The sequence below is a fragment of the Lepisosteus platostomus genome, chromosome 5, assembly GCF_059453375.1.
Source record: "Lepisosteus platostomus isolate fLepPlt1 chromosome 5, fLepPlt1.hap1, whole genome shotgun sequence".
In the NCBI taxonomy this organism is placed as follows: Eukaryota; Metazoa; Chordata; class Actinopteri; order Semionotiformes; family Lepisosteidae; genus Lepisosteus; species Lepisosteus platostomus.
In genome coordinates, this window is record NC_142615.1 from 66,791,950 (window position 1) to 66,804,324 (window position 12,375).

The 12,375-nt window shown below is 40.5% G+C and overlaps 1 protein-coding gene and 1 non-coding gene across 2 annotated transcripts in view; one reads left to right on the top strand and one right to left on the bottom strand.

The window, feature by feature from the left end:
• LOC148671543 (scavenger receptor cysteine-rich type 1 protein M130-like) overlaps window positions 1-12,375 on the bottom strand; it is a 401,186-nt gene that overhangs the window by 300,893 nt on the left and 87,918 nt on the right. The gene's annotated exons all lie outside the window — the stretch shown is intronic.
• On the top strand, window positions 636-707 carry trnat-cgu (transfer RNA threonine (anticodon CGU)). Its single transcript has one exon. It is a non-coding gene; the product is annotated as a tRNA-Thr (tRNA).

Genomic DNA, 12,375 nt, shown 5'->3' on the forward strand with positions numbered 1-12,375 from the left:
TCCTTTACACCGCGGAGAAATGTGGTTTTGGAACGGCATAAATTTAGGCAGAGAACTTAGTCTCAGGACGAATCTGTTGATGCTTTTGTGACTGCACTAAGAGAACTGGCTAAATCTTGTGACTTTGGAGTATTGGAAACTGACATGTTAAGAGATCAACTTGTGGAAAAATGTGCACATAAGAGACTATAAATTGCTGCAGGAGGAAGGGCTGACTTTAAAAAGAGCTCTTACAGTCGCTAGAATTCATGAAGCAGCTCAAGCAGAATCAAGAATGCTTTCTGACCACAGTGACAAAGTGACACTGAACGGGGCGCTCGCTCAAACTTTACAAACAAAAGCCGAGCAGCAGGACACAGTCATGCTAGAGAAATAGAAGAACAGGGGACGGCTGACATTACATGTTACAGGTGCGGATTAACAACGCACAAAGCAGATGAATGCGGATCGTGAACAGCAAAATGTCTACACTGCAAGAAAACAGGACATTGTGCACATGTCTGCAGAACATCACGTCCAAGTTTAAGGACAAGTATCCCTTTTATTGTTGTTGCTGCCTCCGGTTTACATTCGGCGATGTAAACCAGATTCAGAAAAAAATAATTTGAACAACCTTATTCCCATGCTTACTTGAAGGCGCGGTGGCCAAGTGGTAAGGCGTCGGTCTCGTAAACCAAAGAGTGTGGGTTCAAACCCCACCCGTGCCTGTTTCATTTGTCACCGCTTTCCTTTAGTTTCAAAGTCTTAAAAAAACTCGCAATGTAGGGATCTCAATAGTAAGAGAACATAACTTTCGCCAGTGATTAGTATTCTTGCATATCCTGCCTTGTTTTTTAGTCGACAAAGCTTATCTCTCTTCACACCCATCTTCCGAATGATCGCCTCAGCATTGGGAAGGAACGTGCGCTTGGTACAGCTCCCGACTCCATGGTCTGAGCACAAACAGATCTGGTGAGCTGTCAGTCCAGGTTGGAAGTAACGTTCGAAAGCACTAAAAATCTGACTTAGGAACGAGAAGACCGTGTTTTTTTATACGAGTAAACGATAAAATAATATACTGCCTGCAAGACTATGTCAAGTTCAAGTTCAAGTCCAAGTTTATTGTCATTATACTCATACACAGGTATATGGTATAACGAAATGCTATTTAGCTAGCTCTCGGACATAAGTAGTACAAAGAAAAAACACAACAACAATACAATTGTATAACAAAAGAAAGACAACAGCCGATGTGCAAAAAACAACAACAGGCAGTGTGCAAAACAACAAAAAGGTAACAGGTTATGTGCAAAAACATGCATCAAAAGAATTAAATAAAGGGATAGAAATGATGGGGAGTGAGCTTTTGACATGTATGGTAGAGATAGATTTTCAATGTGTGTTTGGGTTTTTGGTAAGAAAGAAGGCACTGTGAGGTTCAGATCATAGGTGAGAGGTGAGGAGAGAGTGGGAGAGGCTGGGAGTTTAATAGTTTGATAGTGCGGGGGTAAAAACTGTTTCTGAGTCTGGTAGTCCGGACCCGAATGCTCCGGTACCGTTTTCCATGTCATGCTAAACGCCATAAATTGTGTTCGTCCAGTCGTATCAATCGTTCTAAAGTTACGGAAAATCGGATGCAACTGGTGCAATCAGTACCCATTTTTTCAGGATAGTCAAGCGGTTTAAAACAGCAAATTCACAGCTTCGTGTCTTTTAAGCTTTGTGTTTCGATCTCCAAATAGAGGCACGGGTTCAAATCCCACTCCCGACAATCAGGCGTTTTACCCTGACTTTTTTTACCTGCCTTTACACTGTTTCAGTCTTGTTGTGCTCGCTGACAATCACAGTACGAGGAAAATGGAGAAACTGCTTAGCAAAAACATAACGGACAGAAAAAAGCTTCGTAAACACGTGAATGTGATTAGCAGCAGTAAGGTATGCATTCAAATGTTTAAGGCTGATTTAAAAAAGCAGCAGAAGAAAGGTGCAGCACAATGCAGCACAATTTGTGAGAATTCGTGGGTTTTTATGCTGCTTGGACTTCTTTCAAGCCTATGAGGTGACCCCCGTTTTATTTTCATTTTCAAACTTCAGAACCGAATAACAAAAAGGTTTCATGTGTGACAGCATTCCATTGCAAATACCGTTTCCACGATGTATTCAAGCGACGGGAATGAAATATTTTAGTGCTGGCTCAAATGCGAGGAATTTCAGAAAAACCTGGAAAAGCAACGCTTGCAGTAAATGACAAATTAAAAGCGTGTAGTCATCATGAACAGAACAACGCAATGCTCTAGAAAATATGATCTGAAGCCGCAATTACTCTTTTATCGCGGGCAGTTCATTCCGATACGATGTTTCCGCAGAATAAATGAAATGCCGAACTCCAAACATGTTGTTGCCATTATTATTAGTCCTGCTACTGTAGTTTTAAGCTTTAATCAGAGGGTATGTAATGTTGTAAAGGGCCTGGACTACTTTGTTCAGTCCAAATTCCATTATATGAATTTATGCTTTTTTAATATAAGCATTAACAATACAATGCATGCTCAAAAACCGTTACTTATTAGCTTAAGAAGCGGCAGTGTTTTGACAAAGTGTGGTATTCCAACAGTAAATGCTGAAGTGTTTAATACTTGCTTGTGAGCAGATCTCCCTCGATTTAGACAAACTCTTGTTCGGCCGATGATTTCAGATCAAAATCTGAATCAAGTGGAAAGAAAGCTGAATTACGCTGGGTACTGGGTATCACTGTTACGCCATCAGGTCATGCTAGAAGGATTGGGGGGATCAAATTGACACAGAGGGACCCAATGTGGGGGCTGAACCCACAATTCTGAGATTAAGAGATTCTTGCTCTATGGACTGCGCCTATATAACTCTTGTGCTACAGCAGTAATGTTTCTGGGTGTGGATGAACATGACATAATAGGCTGACAGCAGGAACACGTGGCCCACAGGCAGTGACAGTATCGCTATCACATTTGGCTGCAGTATATTGTGTTGAGAGCAGCAATAACTTTCCTGTAGAGATGGGAGTGCCTTTAATACAGCGCTTTCAATCGGACAGAGTAACAGGAACTGACCTAAAGTTTCAGCTGTGGATCCATCTCCACATAGGGGAAGGAGACAGTAAAATAGCGATGAAGAAACAGAAAGATTTGTGCTCGCTGCAAAGTAGGAAAGAGGTGGTCAGACACATAAAACAGCTTGGTGATAATTTGCAGCGACAGTTTTATGTTATTTAGTACACGGATTTCTCTTCATGTTCCTTAAGATGTGTAATTTGTATGTTGGTTGTATGAGAACAGTTTCTTCTAAAGTCCTGTCAATTGACAGTGGAGAGCTAGCTGGTGCACATCTTCAAGAAGACTCTCTTTAAGGCGATTACAAGTTTCTCGAACAAATCTGTGTCATATTTTTAAAATAGTTTAGCTAATGAGCAACGAGAGTATAAATGAATTCTCCCACCCTCCATTCGAAGATAAAACTCCATGTGCGAGTCTAAGTTTCCTTGAAGCTACTGATGTTCGTCATTATTGGACATTCCCGGTGATATTGACTAAGGAGCTCAATTTTTACTTCTTGTAGTTCAACATGAGCAAAACATTCGTATCCCCTGCAAATATCGGCAAGGTCAGTGATATTCTCAACAATTTGTGCCATTGCAATTCGTGCAATTCGTGCCATACTTTTTCGAAATGTATTCTGACATGCCAGGATCAGAGGGTCATATTTAAAAAACTGGTGCATTAAAGTTTCTTGTACTTCAGGATTTTGATAGTCTGTAACATTGTGTTTCACACGTCGGTGTCAGAACTGTGAGACATTTTCATAATCGGGGGGAAGGCTGTAGCAATAAGCAGAAAGTGCAATCACCTTTTCCCAGTGTAAGTCCGTGTTGTGGTGAGTTTTTAAAATTGGTTTGCGATTTTCTGAAATATATTCCATACAAAAATATAATTTGGACAGTTGCTATTTATTTGGATATTCCCTTTCAGTGAAGATGTCTGCAGTATTCCAGCCGGATTAGTACTGATCGAAGAGAGCCATCTACAGGCGAAAGGCGACATAACATCACAGCAGCACCATTTAAGGTGGAACGAAAAACACGCATAAGAAGCTGGCGAATAAGAAGCTACTGTAACTTCAGCCTCGTAGCAGAACCTGGGAGGCACACTCAAAATAATCATCTTTCCCAGTACTTCAGAGTCATATTTAGATCGCTTTACTGCAATTTTATTTGATTGATGGGAGATGTGAAGCCATCGAGCCTGTACTGCGCTTTCACATTGAAATTGAAGCCATTTCTCATACTTTCTCTCAGTGTCCAGGCTGCAATTGCGTGTAAAGGAGGCGACTTGAAAATGAAACGTGTAATCACCTTACAGAGTGATTACAGAAGAAACCTATCTACAACGAAGATACAAACTGCACAGTTTAAGGCACATGAAGAGAAATCTGTTTGCTGATTGACTCAAAAAATGTCGATACAAATAATCTGCCAGGTTGATTTACTTGTCCGACCACCTCCCTCCGTCCCCCTTTGCTGTTAGCACAATTCTTTCAGTTTCTTTTCTTGTATTTTCCTTGCTATTTTAGTGTTCCCCATGTATAGATGGATCCACAACCGAAACCGTTTTAACCCTGTTCCTGCGCACTTTGCACAGTTCCAGTGGCGCAATCGGTTCGCGTGCGGCACTTATACAGCAGTGCACAGCAGAGTCATGCCGAGGTTGTGAGTTCAAGCCTCACCTAGAGTAGTGTCTTTAGCTACTGAAAGCAACTGTTAAGTTTAGATACTATCAGGTATCCGATGGAGATAAATTAACATCAAACGAAGAAGTAAAGGTTTACTTCGAGTCACAATCAAATAAGGCTCCACAGCTGAAACATTGTGTTTCCTTCTCTTTTCAGCATGGAATAAACCTTGACTTTTTCCTTTGAAGCCCATGCATGCTGACGCAGCTCCCTACTTAAATTACCATCAGCTGTGTACCTCCAGCTGACCTGTACACAAATATATGAGAGAGGTCTACTGAGACGAGAGGAGCACTGAAGACTTGAAAAAGCTCTCGCATTAGACTCTGTGTTTTTGTTGTTCCCCAGATTTGTTTTTAATGTTCTTTTTCTTTTGAAGTTGTTGCGTTTGGTTTTTTTTTCGTAGTTGTTAGACTACTACAGGGATTTACCTAGGTTCCTGGAAGACTTCTTGTTTTGTGTTTGTTGTGTTTTCAGGTTACAACAATTTTTTTTTCTATTGATAGGACCCCACGCATTACTATGGGAGTAGTTAACATTAGTTCTTACATTGTACAGTACCTGAAATTACCACATAAACTACTACTCTGTTTCCTTTTTTTTAAAAGGCACAAGTGAAGTTTGTTTTTCCTTGCTGCTGATTGGTAGCCTCAATGGGTCAATTGCAATAAACTTATATTCACAATGAATGTTATCATTACACGTATTTATTAATAAAAGTGTTATTTATTAATAATGAAGTTCCATGTATATCTTTATTAGTAGCTGTATTACAAGTAATGCATATACAGTCTTTATTATAGTTAGTTTTCAGTTATCCTGGGGAGGGAAGAGAATGGAGATTAAGGAAATAAAAATTTAAAGGGCTTTTAAGTCTTCAATGTGTTCTGTCATAGCTGTGTGTTGTCATATCTGGGTGTTAATTTAGTATATTTGTTGTATTATTTATTGTGATTTGACACTACACTTGTGTTTCTCAGGAGGAGTAATATTTTTTTTTAGTTTTTTGAGGGTACAGAAAATTGTATTGTACGGCCAAATGTAAGGTTACATTAAGAAACCCTTATTGTTACCTTTTGCAACGTTATTTATTTAAGACCGGTCTTCGGAACAGTGTCCCTTACGTATCTGTGACTGTAGTCCAACAATAACAGTGCTGAAATAGCCGGAATGTGTGGGAAGAAGATGGAGAGTGCTGTTTGTGGACTACAGTTCAGCATTTAATTCCATCATACCCTGTCAACTGGTGACAAAGCTCAGGGGATTAGGTCTGTGCAACTCTGTCTGCAACTGGCTGCTGGACTTTCTTATCGAGAGACCACAGGTGGTGCGGATAGGCAATAAAACATCAACACCACTCACCCTGAGCACTGGAACCCCACAAGGCTGCTGTCTGAGTCCTAGGTTGTACTCCCTATTTACTCACGACTGCACAGCAAGACACAGCAATAACCGCATCATCAAGTTTGCCGATGACACCACTATAATAGGACTGATCAGTGATGATGACGAGTCCACTTACAGGGATGAAGTTGTACAGCTGCTTAGGTGGTGTCATAGCAATAACCTGGACTTGAACATAAAGAAAACGAAAGAGCTAATAGTGGACTTTTGGAGACACAGGCCACACACTCACAGCCCACTCAGTATTGATGGAACGGAAGTGGAAACAGTCACCAGCTTTAGGTTTTTGGGAATTCACATCTCTAAAGATCTAACCTGGACTGTGAACAGTGACTCTATCATGAAGAAGGCTCAGCAGCGCCTTTATTTCTTGAGGTGCCTCAAGCGATGGGGGATGCCAACACATGTGTTGGTGAACTTCTACCGCTGCACTATCGAGAGCGTCCTCACCAACGGGATCACCGTGTGGTATGGCAACACCTCTTCGCGAGAAAGAAAGGCACTGCAGAGAATGGTCAATATGGCCCAGAAGATCATCGGCTGCGGTCTCACCGAGATTAAACAGCTCTATGAGGACCGCTGCCGTGGTAGAATTCTGGCCATCACAGAGGACAGTCACCACCCAGGGCATGAGCTCTTCACCCCACTGCCCTCAGGCAAGAGATATAAGAGCATACGGACACTTACCACTAGATTCTTCAATAGCTTCTATCCACAAGCAGTGAGACTGGCGAACACATTTAGCCATCCCCCTCGGACCACACCTACACCATCACCATCTACCTCATTGTAATTTATTAATTGTACGTCTCCAGTCATTGTTTACACGTCTGTATTGTTTACATTCAAACTGTCTGCATGTTTACTTGCACATTGTCTATTGTTTGTTTGTACATTGTCTTGATGCACTGTTTGCACTTTGTTTTGTTTTTTACACTTGTTTTATAATCAAGAGACTTTCTGTAAGTAAGAATTCCATTGTACCAGTACCGGTTACATATGGCAATAAAGTTCAAGTTCAAGTTCGAGATGGAACAGGAGGCTTATTCAGTCGATAGAAAGGTTGTGTAGGACTGAACACACTATGGTTATGGTATTGGGTTTAAGAGCATTACGATCCTACAGTCTCCTGATCCGTAATCAGATGCGTTATCCAATGCACCACTGGCCCTTGTACCGCATTCCTCAAGTGCACCACTGTGAGCTTGTGCCGCTACAATAATAAATCGCCCCAGTCCAAATTTTCTCAATTAGGTGCACGTTTTCTACGTGTATTTAGTTAATAAGTCTTTCATTTTGTCTGTTTTAAAAATTGCATCTCTTTAAAACAGACAAACGAGTTTATGTCGCCCTGAAATTCACACGAGGGAATTCAAATGAAAGAAATCGCAGAAAAGATATCGCGCTTAAAAAGAAATCCAGAGTGGAGACGCTGGTGATATAAAACAGAGCTTCATATGATGCATGAGATGCTTTACCTCTGAACGAAACTCGGCTCTTTAATCGTGTTAGGAAGAGTGTATAGTCAACAGTGTACATTTTAAAAATCAAAGCAAGACAATGAGACACGAAGTGAATTCAGTACACGAGCCTCTCCTTCATTGTTTAATAAGCTTTTGATCTAAGTGAAAGACAAATTCACTATTTTCACTTTGTGATTAAAAAACACTTTTATCACATGTTAAGCACTCCTGATGGTGTCGAATAGTTCTCTTTTCTACCCTCATCATTTGAGGATCCCCAGCTAAAATATCTTTTTAAACTACAACAAAATTGCAATATTTTGAATACTATTTAAGTTTACATAGTCACATTCCCGGTGATATTGATATTGCTCAACTATTAACTTCTTGTAGTTTGACTTTAGCCAAAAGTTTGAAATCTCTGCAACTATCAGGATGCTTAAGGACATCCAAAGAAACCCCATCACATTTAGGGGAGATGGTGTTGAGGTCGGATTAATTTGAAATGCGTCTCTGGGGACTTTTGATTTACCAACGTTATGTTTAACTGAAGGATACGCTGACTGACTGTGCCATAGAAACTAACGCACATCACCTTTCTTCTACATTCACAGGTTTTTGGCTAAAGACAAAAAATCTTTTTCGTTTCTTTGCCAGCTGGCAGTAATTCCTCTGCACTGACAAAACAGATGAGAATTTTATCTTTCGCAATTTGTATTAATTTTTTAAAAAACAAGTTGTTCCAAAAATTAAATGAACACTTCCATTAAATTTAATGTAGAAGCATGTTGCTGTCCATAATGATAAACTGTGTGGCAAGACAGGCACTCAACCCCAGGATCTCCTGTTTAATAAACAGGCACCTTAACCAACTACACCACAGCATTCTCTTAGCCTAGTTTAATCCAGCATCAGCAGGGTCAGCTTGTCGGCACGCCCATCTCCATTTGGTGGTTTGAGCTGATGTTGCCATGACGTTGCCATTAAATGCGACCGAGAATACTCCAACCGGCATGCCGCTACGCCTGCCGTCGGAGAACTAAGCCATGGCACTGGCATCAAATATCCCTTTTACAGCCACTTGGACACATCTCAATTGCTCTGAGACACCTGTATTCAGTGTGCGCTGAGCCTGCTCGCTGAGCAAGTGACGAGAAATGGCTTATGTCCAAGGAGCTCAATATGCTTTTTATGTTCAACGGGGTGTCCACTACAGCTAACACTGAAGCGCAGCACAGGCTCTGTGGTTTGACATCTCCCAAGGTAAATGTTGAAATTGTAGGTGGAAGAGGAAAATTACCCTTGAGTATGGGGAAAGGAGCCAACTCATGTCCGGAGGGGGCTGAAGTGTGTATGGAGGTGGCCTAGTGGTTAAGGCAATCTCTTCTTAATACATGATACTCTGCACAAGTAGGTTTGAACCCCATTCTCCTCGAGGAAGGGCTTTGACACATTTTGACCTTTTTAAACTTGGTGTGCTTTCGTTTTGTTTCTTCGCTCCTGTACTACAGCAGTAATATTTCTATAGGTGTATGATCATGGTAGGCTGACAGCAGGAACACGTGGCCCACAAGCAGTGACAATATCAGATGTGTCTGCAGTGTGTTGGTTTGTAAGCAACGATAAAATAACTTGACATGGAAGCAGGTGTGCCTGCATTAATACAGCTCCATCGAGAGGAAAAAGTAACACAAGAACCGACATAAATTCAACAGCACGTTTCTGCAGCTGAAAACGGAACCTACTCCACGTGATGATTGAGCTCACAACCTCGGTATAACTCCACTATAAAAGCACTACAACCTGACCAATTGCGCTACTGGAGCAGCACAGCACAGTAGCACATTTTCCTCAGTGCACTCAAACTCAAACTCAAACTGTGCTTCTTCCCTAGCCTACCAGCTTCAAGACTTTTTTAAATTGATCAAAGATTCATTGGAAAAGGTTTGTCGATGGGTCAGGTGGGAATCACACCCAGATTCACTGCTTGCAAGGCAGCTATGTTCATCATTATACCCAGGACTGGCGCCAGGGGAATGATCTGTAGGGGGGGGGGGTCTGAAATCCTGAGGGGGGTAGTGATATTTCGGTTTAAATGGAGCCATTGCAACCATCCAAGTGAATTCTCGCAAGCATGCCACTGATTAGTATTTCATGTTAGAAGATAACGACAAGCAATCTGGTATTTAGTGATGAAGAACAGTTCCACGTTCATCAGAACTCACGTGATTATTTTTGCCTGGAGCATCAACCATATGTGTTCATTTTTTCAACAACATCAACGGTAACGAGGTTCTGAATCATTAAGAAATCATTGTAAAACCAACAGAAAGTACAAACTTCTATAACTACAGTCCTAGTTATATAACAATTGTAAGTATAAGGATAAACTACTGCAAGGCATTGGTCCACCTGAGCAAATAAGGTCATAATAATGTTGACACCCCAAAACATAGACACTATGTAACGTGCTGTTCCTGGACAGATAGCCCTCCTGCACATCAAACAGTCTGATGTAGTAACTGTGAATTCGGGGTTAGTGTAGTTATCTGACCATTGACAAAGTACAACTATTTTTTACGGCTCAAGTTAAGTAAGTGAAAGTGTTCAAAAACTTTTTATCCAAACCTTTTATCCAAAACTGAGGGGGGTGGGACTGTTCAGTTGAGGGGGCGATTTTGGCATGCCAGTAACATTTTGACAAAACGTCCAAGAGTTACGAAAACACTTACTTTGTGTATAAAGTACATTGTGTACACACTGTAAGTTCAGAACGCGAGAAATACTGCTCAATATGGGATCCTGTCCAGGAATATCAGGGCTGTAAGGGGGTCAGATCTATAGATGTAGTAAACACATTAGCGGAGACAGTGTGTCTGCTCTCTGTGTGAGAGCCGGACAGGAAAAATAATCTGTGGTCTGGGAAGAAGAGACCCTCGTTGGAAGAGCGGCGCTTCTCACAGGAGAGAATGAAAAAAATATATTTTTCTCCTTGGGGGAATTAAAAGCACTTATGGGGAGTGGTGTGATGGTAGTGCATCTGATACCACATCAAAAGGTTGTGTGTTCAAATCATGTTGAGATCGGATGATGTATGTTCAGGTTCAGCTGGTGCCGAACCCAGGAATTAGACCATGCAGTTTGGTTTTATCTGTACACCACATAGATAATCTAAATGAAATAACAGAGCAGTACAGGACACGCATTCAGGAAATTACACAGCAAGTCATTTTGAACATGACAAGAGAAAAGGCACACCTCACATCCGTGAAACATCACATCCGACTTTAGAGACAGTTACATCACAGAATGGAAGTTTCAGGCCCCTTTTTCATTACAGGTTCAAACTAACCTGAAAGTTACAGAGTTTTAGGTCACTTTTGTATTAAAAAGTGTCTGAAGCCTGTAAATATAATTTGCCCTTTTTTAAATTGTGGATGAAATCCAATCCCATGTACCAAGACCTTACAGTATATTCATGTTAATTAAAATGACTAACTATTGGACTATTGGACAACATTTGCTTTCAGGTGCGGTTCATTCACATAATGGACATCTATTTCTGAGTAACCTGATTTAAAAACACACGAACCCAGTAGAAGTCGAACCTACAATCTCATGATGCAAAATCAGACGCGTTATCCATGAAACCACTGGCCAATCATGTAACTGAATTGCACCATGGTGAGTTCAGTACTGCAACTAGTAATTACTAGTAATAGTAATAATCCCATCCTAAATTTCTAAGTGAGAAACGTGTTTTCTACATTTTTATCAGTTTTAAAATATCATCTCTTTAATACAGACAAAGGGTTTGTGTGTCACTTTGAAATTCTGATTGATTTAGAATTCAAAGAAAAATATGTTTTCTTCAACAACGCAGTGAAATTATGACATCTTTCACTCTACTTCTCTCTTGTAGTAAAGCAGACCTTGCAGTGTGAGCATTTACTCTAGTAAATTAGGTCATATATCATGTTAAATCACTTCTTCAAAACAAAACATTTCCTGGTGCACGTTTTCTCCATGAAAAAAATACATTTTTCCCTTACATGATTTCTTTTTTTTTTCCATCAGAGTACAGAAAGAAGAAAAAAGGGAAAAGCAGTGTCGCAAAAAAACTCCATCGCCCTTGGGAGATGTCAAGCTCATCGGATATGAAAAGTGCCCACTAAAAGCAATTTCTTTTCATTTATCTTAGCGTCGGGGCTGCTATTGTGTGTAGAGGAGGCAACTTGCTCAGCCAGCAGACTCACCGCTTACTGAATACAGGTGAATAATGTTTTGAGTGTCATGCTGATCGTCTTATAAATGCAAAAGAAACTTTTAAAGCTGATAAAGTTTTCCATTGTAATTTGCATGTAGCTACAACGAGAGATTTTATCAGTTGCACGTAATCAGTATTTTTTACTTTTTGTTTAGTACTGGAAATATATTTTTTTAAAATTTTTCTAAAGAAGATCTCAAGAAGTATTGCCAGGACCTACCTTTAGCACTCAATAGCGATATTAATGGAGTAGAAATGTAAGGTAAATTGGTGATCTGAGCCAAAATAGTCCTTACACGCCTCCTGGAACAGTGTTCGTATTCATAGCAAGTTATATTCTTTTTCAACCCCAAACGTTGCTATTGCATTAAGCTTTGTGTGACCATTAGAGGTTTTGATAGCTTCTGGAGAGCGCACTTTTCCAAACTGAAACCTATAAGAACATTATTCAAGACGCACCATGTCCCCGAATCATTCATCGGGACTAGGATTAATATCAAT